The sequence below is a fragment of the Meles meles genome, chromosome 16, assembly GCF_922984935.1.
Source record: "Meles meles chromosome 16, mMelMel3.1 paternal haplotype, whole genome shotgun sequence".
Taxonomy (NCBI): domain Eukaryota; kingdom Metazoa; phylum Chordata; class Mammalia; order Carnivora; family Mustelidae; genus Meles; species Meles meles.
In genome coordinates this window covers 57,775,999-57,788,776 of record NC_060081.1, presented here as the reverse complement: position 1 = coordinate 57,788,776, position 12,778 = coordinate 57,775,999, and positions in this window count along the sequence as shown.

The following is a 12,778-nucleotide window of genomic DNA, read 5'->3' as shown; positions in this document are numbered from 1 at the left end:
GAATAGTAGAAGCACCTACCTACCAGCATGTTAAGAGGAACACGGTGGGCGTGCTTAGAGCATGGGTCCTGGCACAGAGGATGTGCTCAATAAATGGGAGTGGTTGTTACTGTTGTTATTACTGCTTGTAATAGCGTGGGCCTTTGTAGAGAGGTAATGACCATAGTTGAGTCCATGTAGTTGATCTGGGGGAAGGAAGTAATAGCTTTGCCCATCACTTATTCCTGAATGCATCCAAGGATACACATCTCCATTAATTAATTCCCTCCAGACAATAGTTTTGAATCTTATTTGGGTCCCTTTGCTGTGTGACCCTGGGCAAAGTACTTCACCTCTCTGGGCCTCAGTGTCCTCATCTGTAAAATGGGGATAACCGTAGCTGCTCCCTCACAGGCTGCTGAGAGCATGAACTGGGGCGCGTGCTCACATAGCACTTAGCAAGTGCTTTTAGCCGCTCGTTCTGCAACAATCAGTACCCACCTTGCTTTGCCTCTGCCTTCAGGAATCTCAGTGAGTATTCATGGAACGAATGAGTAATGAGGCATGACTATGAACCAAGGGAACAAATGAGCAGCCCCCCAGAACCCCCACCCCCCCTGCCTGGTGCAAGCCTTGCCTCATTTAACCTGTGCAAGTCACTCAGAGGCGGTGTCAGCAGCCCCAGGTCCCCAAGGGCATGTGAAGCTTAGAGAGGTGACCGACTTGCTCTAGCTCCTGCAGCCAGGGCTGCTGGAGCTGGGACTTGGGCCCAATCTGTCTAGTCTGGACTGCAAGCTCTTTACCACCCACTGTCCTTTCCCCCAGTGACTCCAGGTCAGTGTCGGGAGGGTGGGGGGCAAACACGGCCTTTGGACCTGGTCTGGGGAGTCATTCTTGCTGCTCTGCTCCAGTCTAGAAGCTGGATTTGTGGCTTAGAGCTGAGAGGGCCATTGCTGAATCCTGTCTCCATGTGCAGTGGGACAGGAGAGGGACTGTGAGTGCCCTGAGGCCCTCTGGTGTGTGGCTTGGCCCTGGCCAGTCTTCCCTTCCTGGACTTGTCAAGAGGAAAAAGGCAAGAGTATTTGCCATCCTGCCATGTGTGCAAAATGTACCAAACCCCTAAAGATGAGATGCTCTGGGAGGCAGGGAGGCTGCCTGGTGGGGATCTGCCCAGTCCCTTGGGCACGTCTCCGGAGAGGCACCTCTCCAGAAAAGCGAATGTGCCCTCCTGGGCTCCCCGGCTGGTTATGCCTGCTGCCCATGGACAATGTCCCTCTGTGGGAGACCTGAGCCCGGTGCCAGTGTCTGGGCCTGCATCAGCTCCTGCTTCCTGCCTCTTGCCCCTGATAGACTTGCTGGGGTCAACACGCACAACTGCTCTCTGTTGGTCCAGCACGCCTCGGAGTCCAGAGCCAGCAGAGGCCCGTCCTCGGTGTCACTCGGTGTCCCTATCAGACTGCTGAGGAACTTTTTGTCCCACCCTTATGTCTTTCCAGCACCCACGGCCTTGCTTGGGCTGTGTCCTATTTCTGGAATGCCCTGTTCCCTCCCCTGAAGCGTCCATCTTGCCATGCCTCGGCAGCAGGAAGCCTCTGGAGTCTGACAGATGTAGTTCGATCCTTGTTCTTGGGCTCATCAACTATGCGGCGGTGGGAAACCGCTGTTTCTCTGTGAGCCTCTGTTTCCTCAGGTATAAAACGGGACTATTTTGTGGGTCACATGAGATAATGTGAAATACTTGGGACATCAGAGAATTCAGTAAATGGTAAATGCTAGCATTATTATTGGAATATTAACATCACTGATCTTTAAGGCCGAATTTAGAAGGTAGGGTCTTGGGTAAAGCTGGTCGACTCTGTCCTGATATCTTTGTGGCCTCCTGGGGGCCCCCAAAGCACCAACGATTTACTCTCTTGGGGGTCTGGCTCCTCTTCTGCCTTGAGATGTCTGCTCTATCCACCCACCCATCCATGCATATGTCAATTCTTCCGTGCTTTCATTCATTCATTCCAGTCTCCTCTCTGGTCTCCCTCTTTCCACTCTGAGTCCTGCCTACCAAAATCCACTTTTCCACCCAACAGTACAAATTAACTTTAGAAACATGGCTCAGGCTTTGTCACAGCTCTGCTTATTAAAACACTCCAAAGGCCTCTGTGGCTCTTGAATGAAAATGCAAACTTTACAAGGTCCTGCATCGTTGGCGGCTGCCCCCCTCTCAGCCCTCATCGCTTATCACTTTGCTCCTCTCCCCTCTCACTCCTACTTCAGGGCCTTTGCACATGCTGAGCCTTCTCCCAGGAGACAGCTCTTCTCCCAGCCCAGCTCCTTCTCATTCACCAAGTCTCAGGTTCGGTGTCCCTTCCTTGGAAAGGTCTTTCCTGGCCACCCTGGCTAAAAGAGAGCTCTTCTTGCTCTTCTCTGTCACTGCCATGGATGGGTGTCCTCATTAGCACTGAAATCTGAAAACTTAAGTGTTGTTTGAGGTACCACGGTTCCACAGATCATGCTATATACCAAGAAGAGGGGCGAGACCACAGTGCAAGCAGGTAGCCGAGAACTGGTTGCACCAGCTTCGGGACTGCTATGTGGAGGCTTCTGACCCAGACTGAGGTGACAAAGGATCATGGGCAAAAAAGGAAGGTCTGTGAAGATTTTTTTTTAAGTAGGCTCCACACCCAGTGCAGAGCCCCATGCGGGGCTTGAACTCATGACCCTGAGGTCAAAACCTGAGCTGAGATCAAGAGTGAGGTCGGACAACCAAGTGACTGAGCCACTCAGGTGCCCCCATGAAGATCTTTCTTAGGAGACAGCTACAGCTGTGGTCCTTCCTCTCACTCTCCCGGTGATGGGAGCAGGGGTGTCTGCCCCTACTGTGGTCCTGGCGGGAGGGCCCTTTCTAGAGACCCTCTAGGGGCTTCAGGGGTACATCTGCTGGAGTTGGAGCATACAATGGACTCGATTCTATCTTTTGTCTGGGAGGAAGAGACTGATGAGCTAAAGTTATAGTGGGCAGAGTGGCTTCTGAGGAAAATTATAGCTCTGGACAGGGTCAAAGCTTGTGTGTATGTTTTTCCAAGGACTTACAGGACAGCGATCTGGTCTGGGGCTGGTTTAAGTCCTTTGCAACACCGTCTCCTGGACAGGTGAGGAAAGGGTTCCAGAGAGCCAGGCCTGGGGGTGGTCAGCCATCGGAGGACCTCTGCCCTTGTCTGGGGTTGCGGCTTGAGAGGCCTAGCAGGAAAGTTTGAAGAACCTCCAAGAAGGTGCCCACAAAACCACTAAATATTTTTTGGTTCCCCAGAGCTATCTAGCAATATTATCAGCCAAGGGAAATCTGCCCCCTTTTCCTCTCCTTTCTGCTTGTGCTCCATCCCTGGATGCAGCCAAAGAGAGAGGGAAAAGGTGTGTGTGTGTGTGTGTGCGCGCGTGTGTGTGTGTGTGTGTATGTGTGTGAGAGAGAGAGAGAGAGAGAGAGAGAGAATGAATGAGCACGAGCCTCTCCTCCCCTGCCTGTACTAAGCCAGTCCATAGAAGTCTTAGGGGTGGGAGAGAGTGTGAAATCAAAGAGTTAAATCAAAGCCGAATACACAGACACAGCAAAGTGTCAAAGTAGGAGAGACCACATCCATTCTATAGGTTACCAAACTGAGGCCCAGGGAGGAGAAAATAGGGATGTTATCACTCCCATTTTCCAGATGCACTGGGTTCTTGGAGAAGGGAAGTGATGTGCCCCAGGTCCCACAGTCATAAAATGTGGAGTCAGGATTTGGACCCAGTTCTGATGGTGGAGCCTATGACCTGCCCCTTTGTCCCAGCACACCCCATCACCTGCAGCTGGGATAGGGGCATCCTTTTCTGGGGGGTCCATGGTCCTGTGGGTCTCTGAGGACATGGCTGGGCTGGACAGGTGAAAATCCAGAGGACTTCCACACTGTTACTCTCTTGGACGACAAGAAGGAAGCCTCCTTGAAGAATTCCCTTAGGAGGGCTCAGGTCCTTGATTTAAAACGGCTCTTTGGGGGCACCTGGGAGGCTCAGTGGGTTAAAGCCTCTGCCTTTGGCTCAGGTCATGATCTCAGGGTCTTGGAATTGAGCCCCGCATCGGGCTCTCTGCTCAGCGGGAAGCCTGCTTTCCCCCTGTCTCTCTCCCTACTTGTGATCTCTGTCAAATAAATAAATAAGTAAATTAAAAAAAACAACAACGGCTATTTGTTCGCCTCAAAGATGCCACCAGCATGTCAGAAAGATTTCACCTCTTATGCCAATTCTGTTGCTTGGGAATGGCCGTCGGAGTCCTCAAGGGTCTGGACTCGGCAGAAGAGTGTGACGGTGGGGCAACAACAACCACCATGAACGGTACGGATGCCCGTACGGTTGCTGCCTCCCACCTGCCTTCTTGTCAAACATTTTGCATTCCCTTGCAAAACGTCAAAGAGCTAACAGAGTGGGGAGAAGCCACCTGGACAATGTGGAGAGGCCACTGTCTCCCCTCCTGTTAGGTAAGGATGTTGAGCTTCTCGATGCTGTGGGCCAGGCTGGCTCTGATGACCTTTGCTTATAGCGGAGGGGCTTCAGGAAATAAGCAGTAAGGAATGGCCCATCCCCGAGGGCATATTTGTTCTCATGAAGGCTCAGGCCTACTGACCCAGGGCCCGTGTAGGCTCTGTCTAAGGGAACTGTCCAGTGGCGTGGGCAAAATGAACCATGAGGCTGCCTAGGACAGCATTCTGTGCAACAGCCCTGAGGTGGAACCAAGTTTCAAAGTCTAGCGACAGGGGACTCATCAAACAAACCGTGGGCCAGTAGGCAGTTGTCACAAAACAGTGTAGAGAAACGAAATCAGAGGCTCTAAGCAAATGAAAAAAAGGAAAGTTTCTTCTGTGTTTAAGAAAAAAAAAAATTTTAGGGGCGCCTGGGTGGCTCAGTCGTTAAGCGTCTTAGATCCCTGGGATCAAGCCCCGCATCAGGCTCCCTGCTTGGCGAGAAGCTTACTTCTTCCTTTCCACTCCCCCCTGCTTGTGTTCCCTCTCTCTCTGTGTCTCTCTCTGTCAAATAAATAAATAAATAAAATCTTTAAAAAAATAAAAAAATATTTTCCGTCTAGAAAAAATACTGGAAGGAAACTCACCAGAAGCGGAACGATGCTTAGTTCTTGGAAGTGTCACCCTAGTTGACTTTTACCATCTTCTTTGTGTTTTCAGAATTTAAAAAGATTTTACACCGAATGGATTTTTTGATCAGCAAATAGTCCATGAAATGGATTGAAAATGAGTAAATAAAGGTTGGGTGGAGAACAAGGTTGTGGAAGAAGCTGGACTCCTTTCCCAGGGCCACCCACAGCCCCAGCCGTGCAGGCTTCCAGGGAAGCGGGCTGCGGACTGGCCGGCAAATGGGCAGAGAGGGCACCTTTGCAACAAAAGCCCAGTCATGCCATCCCGGAACCGCCACGGCAGCCTCCCGAGCATAATCCCTCTTTGTGGGGCAGGAATAGGTTAGAGTTAGTGCAAACAAGCCCTGGCTAAGCCAGACAGCTAGCTCTTCTGGGGAGACAAAGACCAAATATGTCCTGCCCTTGTAGGGCTCACAGTCAAGGGGTGTGTGTGTGTCCTAGAGGGACAGAGAGGTCAATGCAGGCAGAGGGCCAGGCTCTTTCCCCACTCTGGCAGCATGGGATAGGGTGGAGGTCAGCTAGATGGTGGTAAGTGCTCTAAGAAGGGGAAGCCCATGGAGATAGTGCCTTAAGTGAGGTGGGCCCAGGCCCGCCGTGGCAAGGGCCGTGATGGAGGGTGGCCCAGAGTTTGTCATCAGGGCCAGAGAGTGGAACATAGGCAAAGAGTGTCAAATGCTAAAGCAGGTAGGTGATCAGTGCTGCGATGGGGGTCCACACCCACCTAGAGTGGGACGGTTGCCAACAGCGCAGAGGGTGCGTGCTGATCGACTGGGGAGGAGGGTAGATCAGAAAAGCTTTCATGGAAGGGGTGACATTCGATCTGGTCTTCGGGGATAAGAGTAAGAGGCTGAGAATGAAGGCTAGGAGAGGGGAGCTTTTTGGGAGGAGAGGAAAAGAAGGAGATGGGTTTTGGAGAGTGATGGGGGCTCATCTAAGCGATGGAACAGATTTGGTGTCAGGGAAGTGGACTGGGGCCATTCTCACCACAAACCCGACCACAGGTTGGAGGTGAAGTGGGGCTGGGGTCCTGGGAGCTCCTTGGCAAGCCCAAGTATGCCGCACACTGCAGTGGGGCCCCCGTCAGGGCAGGGGCCCAGTCTGGTCTGTGCCCTGAAACCAGGCCTCTGGGACCCTGTTTGTCTGAACGCCCTGGTCCAGCCGTCCTGGGGCCTCCCTCTCTCTCACATACACACAAGTTGGTTTCTGCATGTCTTTGTCTCTTTTTTCTGTCCTTTTCCCTCTGTCTCTGTCCATCTCTTTTGTGCCACCTCAGAGGCCCAGGAGGGCGCTGGGGAGTCCTGTGGAGAGCGCAGGTGTTGGTGCTTTGAGAGGTGATACTCTGCTACACACACACACACACACACACACACACATACATGCGCGCGCGCGGTCTTGGCCCAATGTGTGGCCAGAGAAGCCCTGTCCTCATTACCGAGCAGCTGTGGACACTGAAGGGAACCCCCCCCTACTAGGACTCACTCCCTTTCCAGGCCCTGTTCCAGCACCCCGTTAACTAACACCCCCACCCCGCACCTCCCCCCCAGCCCCAGTTGTGTTCCAGCACCCTGTTAACTAACACCCCTCCGCCCCAGACCGCCCCCCTCCGTCCCCAGCCCCAGATGGCAGTGCTGCTGGGAAGCTGAGCTGGGACAGCTTGACCAGCGCTTACTTCAAGCCGAAGCAAGGTCGTGTGAGGGTGCTCTTAACATGAAGCTTTCTATTATGATTATTGTAGTCGATATTATGGACACTGTGTAGCTATACCTGGAAAAAGGAAAAACCAAGTGGTGTTTACAACTTGGGGGATGTTATGAGAACTATCCTTTGGCATTTCCATCTGTCCTTAGAAACCGGATCTGGCTGTGTGTGTATGGGCTGGAAAATGGGAGTTCACCTAGGAGACGGGGGCCCCTGGATCAGACCTCTGGGAGCCGCTGAGTCTGCAAAAAGGGAGCCTTACTTTGGGGGCTCAGAGGTTCAGCCTTGTCTTCCCCCAAGTGGTCATCTTCTGAGACAGAGTCTCAGGGGTGGCCAGGTCAGGAGGGTAGGGAAGGCCTCACTGGCAGCCCCAGGGCAGATCCAGGGAGGCACCTACACCTGCAGCTGGAGACTTGCCTGGCGCAGGGGGTGCAGGTTAGGGGTCTGTCCTCAATATTTCTTCCTGACTCTGTGGGTTCTCTTTACTAGCGCAGGACTGGCGGGACAGACAGATGCAGTCAGCCAGCAAGTCAGTTGGCGGGCAGCTAATCGTATTACACATCAACTGTGTGTGGGCACAATTCTGGGTGCTTTGGGCATAGCAGGGAGCAAACAGATGGCCCCCTGCCTTCCCAGGGCTCGCATTCTCCTGGGGAGAGAGAGCGTGAGCTAGGAACGGACAAGGAGATGTAAAAAACACAGCGCTCACTTGTCTCAGTCATGAGGGCAGAGAAAAAAAAAATTGAGAATGGGAGGAATGGAATGCTGGGACTCAATCATCAGAGTACCCTGAGGGTTTGAACGGCTTTAGCAACCTGGGAACTCGACGCCTTCCCCCAACACCGCGTGCATGCACGCGCACGGACATGCACGTATGCGCATGCATACGTGCATGCGCACGGACGCGCATGCGCACTTGCGCCCCAGGCAACTCTCCCCCAGTTTAGCCTCCACCTTTCACGTGTTTGACTTTGGAACCCGGCTGGGGGGCTAATTACATATGGAAGGAGGGGTGACAGAGGTATAGAATAGGCATGGCCTTCCCATTTCTGAGCGCGCACTCCCTGCCAGCCTGAGCCTGCAGCCAGCCCGATCACTACTGCTCCCCTCATTGGACAGATAAGGAAATGGAGGTGCCCGCAGGTGGGGTGACTTGCTCAAGGTCACACAGCTACCGGGACAAGAGGCCAGGATCTGGTCCATCGGACTCCGAAGTTGCGCTCCGTCTTCCCACCGCCATCTCCCACGTGCCTATCGTTCGTTCCTGTGCCGTCTTCACCTGCCTGCCGCATCTGCCTTCACATTTTGCAGTATCTGCCAAGGCCTACGATTCCTGTCCACTCAACACGCGTTTGGGTGAGTGGGAATCACGTTTGATTTTTCTATTTCTGACAGGAAATTGTTTAACAGTACCCGAAGTGCAAAAGCAACTCTGCTTCCCATAAATCGGAGGTAACAGCGCTGCGGTAGCGGCTACAGAGGAGATTCCTGGCTGTACTTAAGCTTATTGAGCACTTACGCACTCTTTGCTTACGTTATTAACCAATGTAATAATTTAACCCCACACCGGTGCCTGCAACTGGGCACTGTTTTATCCTCATTTTTCGGATAAGGTTTGGATGAGTCGCCTTCCGAGAGGTGACGTATTTTTTTCTAAAGTCACAGTGACAACAAACAGGATCACGTTGTTGGACTCTGGCTCCCCATGCTCCCTGCTCAGGGCGCTTGGAGAGCGTGTCCAGTGGAGAGCTGCTGAAGGTATTCTAGCATTCTGCTGAGCCCTTCTTATTGGAAGGACTGAGAAAGAATAGGAAGGTGAATGACTTTCTCATTCCCGTTGACTGTGGGAGGCAACCCAGCTTCTGGAAGACCCGCACCAAGCTATCAATCACATAGCAAGAAGTGCTTTGGAGTGCTTTCTAAGTATGGGCGATCCAGATTACTAATGTCTTACCATGTGGCAGTTGTGTCCAGTGGTATCAGTAGAGGCTCTAAAAGCCAAATGAAGTGAGTTCTTGAACATCTTTGCACATTTTCTGGACTTAGAATCTCTTTGAACTGACAATGCCTTGCTCTTTCCTTATCTCTACTTCCTGGGGCCCAGGAGGGGAGCAGGGGGACCCATCAGGCACCTCACTTAAAGTTACCCACGTGGATAAAGTTCCTGTGCTAACATTTACTCACTTAGTCACCCAATCTCCAGGGGAGGGGAAAGGTGAACCAGCAGACTCACCTGAAGGTGGGGGCATCACTGAACGGGAAAGGGATGTTCAGGGTGCACTCCCCCACCCCGCACCTGCTTCCCACCCTGCTTCTCAGTACATTTGAGCAACGTTTGCAGCATTTTTTGCTCCTGGGAGAGGCCACTCCAGAGTTTCCTTGCACAGAGGGCCTGGCTTCTGGCCTATTTCCACTCATTCTTCACCTCCCCCTCTTGTCTCCTGGGTCCCCATACCCGTGGTGTCTCTGGTCTCCCTGCTCTCCCCTGCATGGCCTGGCCTCACGTCTAGCCCCCTCACTTTTTGCCTGGGGCAGTTGCAGCAGCCTCCTCGCTGGCCTCCCTGGGTTTGGCCTGGCCCCCTCAAATTTTCTGTCTGCAAGGTAGCCATAGCTAGACTCATCCTCCCTTCCCGTAACATTTTCTTATGAAAGTTTTCTTTTCTTTCTTTTTAAATATTTTATTTATTTATTTGATAGAGAGAGAGCACACGCAGGGGGAGTGGCAGAGGGAGAAGCAGAAGCAGGCTCCCCACTGAGCAGATGTGGGGCTCAATCCCAGGATGCTGGGATCATGATCTGAGCTGAAGGCTGATGCTTAACCGACTGAGCCACCCAGGTGCCCAAGCAAATTTAGTTTTACAGATAACACCATGTAAATCCTGCCCATCCATCTTATTTGTTTGATGCATTTCATAAGTTGCTGCTGTCAGCCCCCTTCCCAGTAATTCAGCACATATATCATTACCTGGAGTCCACCGTTTGTTTGTACGTGGGCTTTCAGTTAGGAGGAAGGCCAAGGTCCACCTTTCTTTGGACTTCTGGCACCTGGAGGGTGCTGGTTTATCCAACACCTGCTGCTTCTCCTAGGATGCCCAAGTTCAACCCAATAAAATCAAAGTGATGTGCTGGTGGGGAAGTGGGTGTCACACTGCCCTGACCCCAAGATTGGCTCCTTGGGTCTGTCTCCAGAAAGGTTGATGATCACATCACTGAAGGAACTGGGGCTAGAAGGGTCTGAGGATTACAGTGGAGGTGACTAGTCAGAACAGACAGGCCCAGACTTAGGGGCACCTTCTGTCTCTGCCCCGATTATCACACCCCACAAGGAACCTTGCACACACAGAAAGAAGCAGAAAAACATTAAATACGGTAGAGACATTACTTACTTTCTTTTTTTTAAAAGATTTTATTATTTATTTGAGAGAGAGAGAGAGAACATGAGAAGGGAGAGGGTCAGAGGGAGAAGCAGACTCCCCGTCAAGCAGGGAGCCTGATGCGGGACTCAATCCCGGGACTCCAGGACCGCAATCCAAGCCGAAGGCATCCACCCAACCAACTGAGCCACCCAGGCACCCCCCCCTTTTTTTTTTTTTTTAAAGAAAGAGAGAGGGTGTGAGCAGAGAGGGAGCATCAGAAGGAGAGGGAGAGAGAGAATCTTAATCAGGCTCCATGCCCAGTGCAGAGCCTGACGTGGGGCTCAGTCTCACAACCCTGAGATCATGACCTGAGCTGAAATCAAGAGTTGGATGCATAACCAACTGAGCCATGCAGGGGTCCACAGTAGGAATATTCCTTTTGATAAGATGGTCCACATTGCTCAACAGATGTGGCACCAACCTTTAGCCAGAGAACTCTCTGGAACCATTAAAGAGATCCTGGGGACTTCCCAGTCTGTGGGCTGCAGTGGAAAACATTTCAACATATAAAGAAAAGCACAGATCTTAAGTGTCCATTTACTGAGATTTGACAAATACGTATACTCATATAATGCAAACTCCTATCTTGATATAGAATTTCATCATCACCCCAAAAGATTCCCTTATGCCCTGTACCCAATTCCTCCTTAGCCCCCATGGGGGTGGGTTCTGATTTTTTTTTTTTTTAACTACCTTAGCTTACTTTTGTCTGTTCTTGGTCTTTATGTAAATGGAACATACAGCCTGTCCTCTACTGTGTCTCGCTCAGCCTAATGTTTCTGCTATGTACCCGCCCGTTGTAGCCATTGGCGGGCCATTCCTGTTTACGGATGCACAGGGCTGTATGAGTGAGCCACCTGTTTCTTCCTTCCCCCTCCTGTTCAGCTGTTCCCAGCTCAGGATTATTGTGAATACAGTTTCTATGGGACATTTTTTTCACATTTTGAAAATGAAAATAGAGTTAACATAGCATGTCACTTTCAGGTGTACAACATAGTGATTCACCATTTTACATTACACAATGCTCACCGCAAGGGTAGTTATTATCTCTCACCATACAAGATTATTGACGACATTCCTTTTGCTGTATCTTTTATCGCCATGACTTATTTATTTTATAACTGTAAGTTTGTCCCTCTTAATCTCCTTTACTTATTTTGCTTTTTGCTTATCTCTACTTCCTGGGGCCCAGGAAGGGAGCGGGGGGACCCATCGGGCACCTCGCTTGAAGTCACCCACGTGGATAAAGTTCCTGTGCTAACATTTACTCACTTAGTCACCCAGTCTCCAGGGGAGGGGAAAGGTGAACCAGCAGACTCACCTGAAGGTGGGGGCATCACTGAACGGGAAAGGGATGTTCAGGGTGCACTCCCCCACCCCGCACCTGCTTCCCACCCTGCTTCTCAGTACATTTGAGCAACGTTTGCAGCATTTTTTGCTCCTGGGAGAGGCCACTCCAGAGTTTCCTTGCACAGAGGGCCTGGCTTCTGGCCTATTTCCACTCATTCTTCGCCTCCCCCTCTTGCCTCCTGGGTCCCCATACCCGTGGTGTCTCTGGTCTCCCTGCTCTCCCCTGCATGGCCTGGCCTCACGTCTGGCCCCCTCACTTTTTGCCTGGGGCAGTTGCAGCAGCCTCCTTGCTGACCTCCCCGGTTTGGCCGGGCCTCCTCAAATTTTCTGTCTGCAAGGTAGCCATGGCCAGACCCATCTTCCCTCCCTGTAACATCGGTATCATTTTACATTTCTGTCTGCAGTATGTGAGAGTTCTGGTTGCTCCGCTCTGACACTAACACATGGTGTTGTTGGTCCTTTTACTTTTAGTCTTTCTGGGGAGCGTGTCGATGCCATCTTTTCCTAAAGCGTGTCGCTGGCTGGGTGCGGCTCTTGGGAGAAAGGCCCTCACTCAGCCTTGGCTCTGAGTCCTCCGAGGTCCAGCCCCTCTCTGTCCAGCCTCCCCTTTCGTTTCCCTCCTGTGTTCGCCTGAGCGCGTGCTTTTCCTGCACGCGGCAGGTCTGTTCCTTTATCTCTGCTACATGGCTGGCTCTTCAGCCTAGAATGTGCTCCTGCCCTTGCTCATCTGATGACTTCCCAGTAGTCTTTTTAGACTCGCCACAGGTGACCTTCCTGGACATCTCACTCACAGGAAGTCATTTCCTCCCTTGTGCCGTAAAGGTCCTTTCCAGCTGTTTTTCCTGCCCCTCTGATCACCGTGTTCTGTAATGACCTCACGTTCTAGACTAGGAACCCCTCTGAGAGAGGACACCCTTCTGACTCCTTCCTGTGTTTCCAGCATCCAGCACAGAGGCTGCATGCCTGAGGGGCTCAGGGTGCACTTGACAAGCATAGAGGCAGCGGCGGCTGGGGGCAGAGCTGCTGACAGCGCATGCTCTCTGGGCCCCGGGGGGAACAGCAGCTCCTTCATTTCATCCTCACCGCAGCCCCATGAGGGAGGGAGAGGACCATCCCTGTGACGCAGGCGAGAAAACCCAGGCCTAGGGAGGCCCGCAGGCTTGCC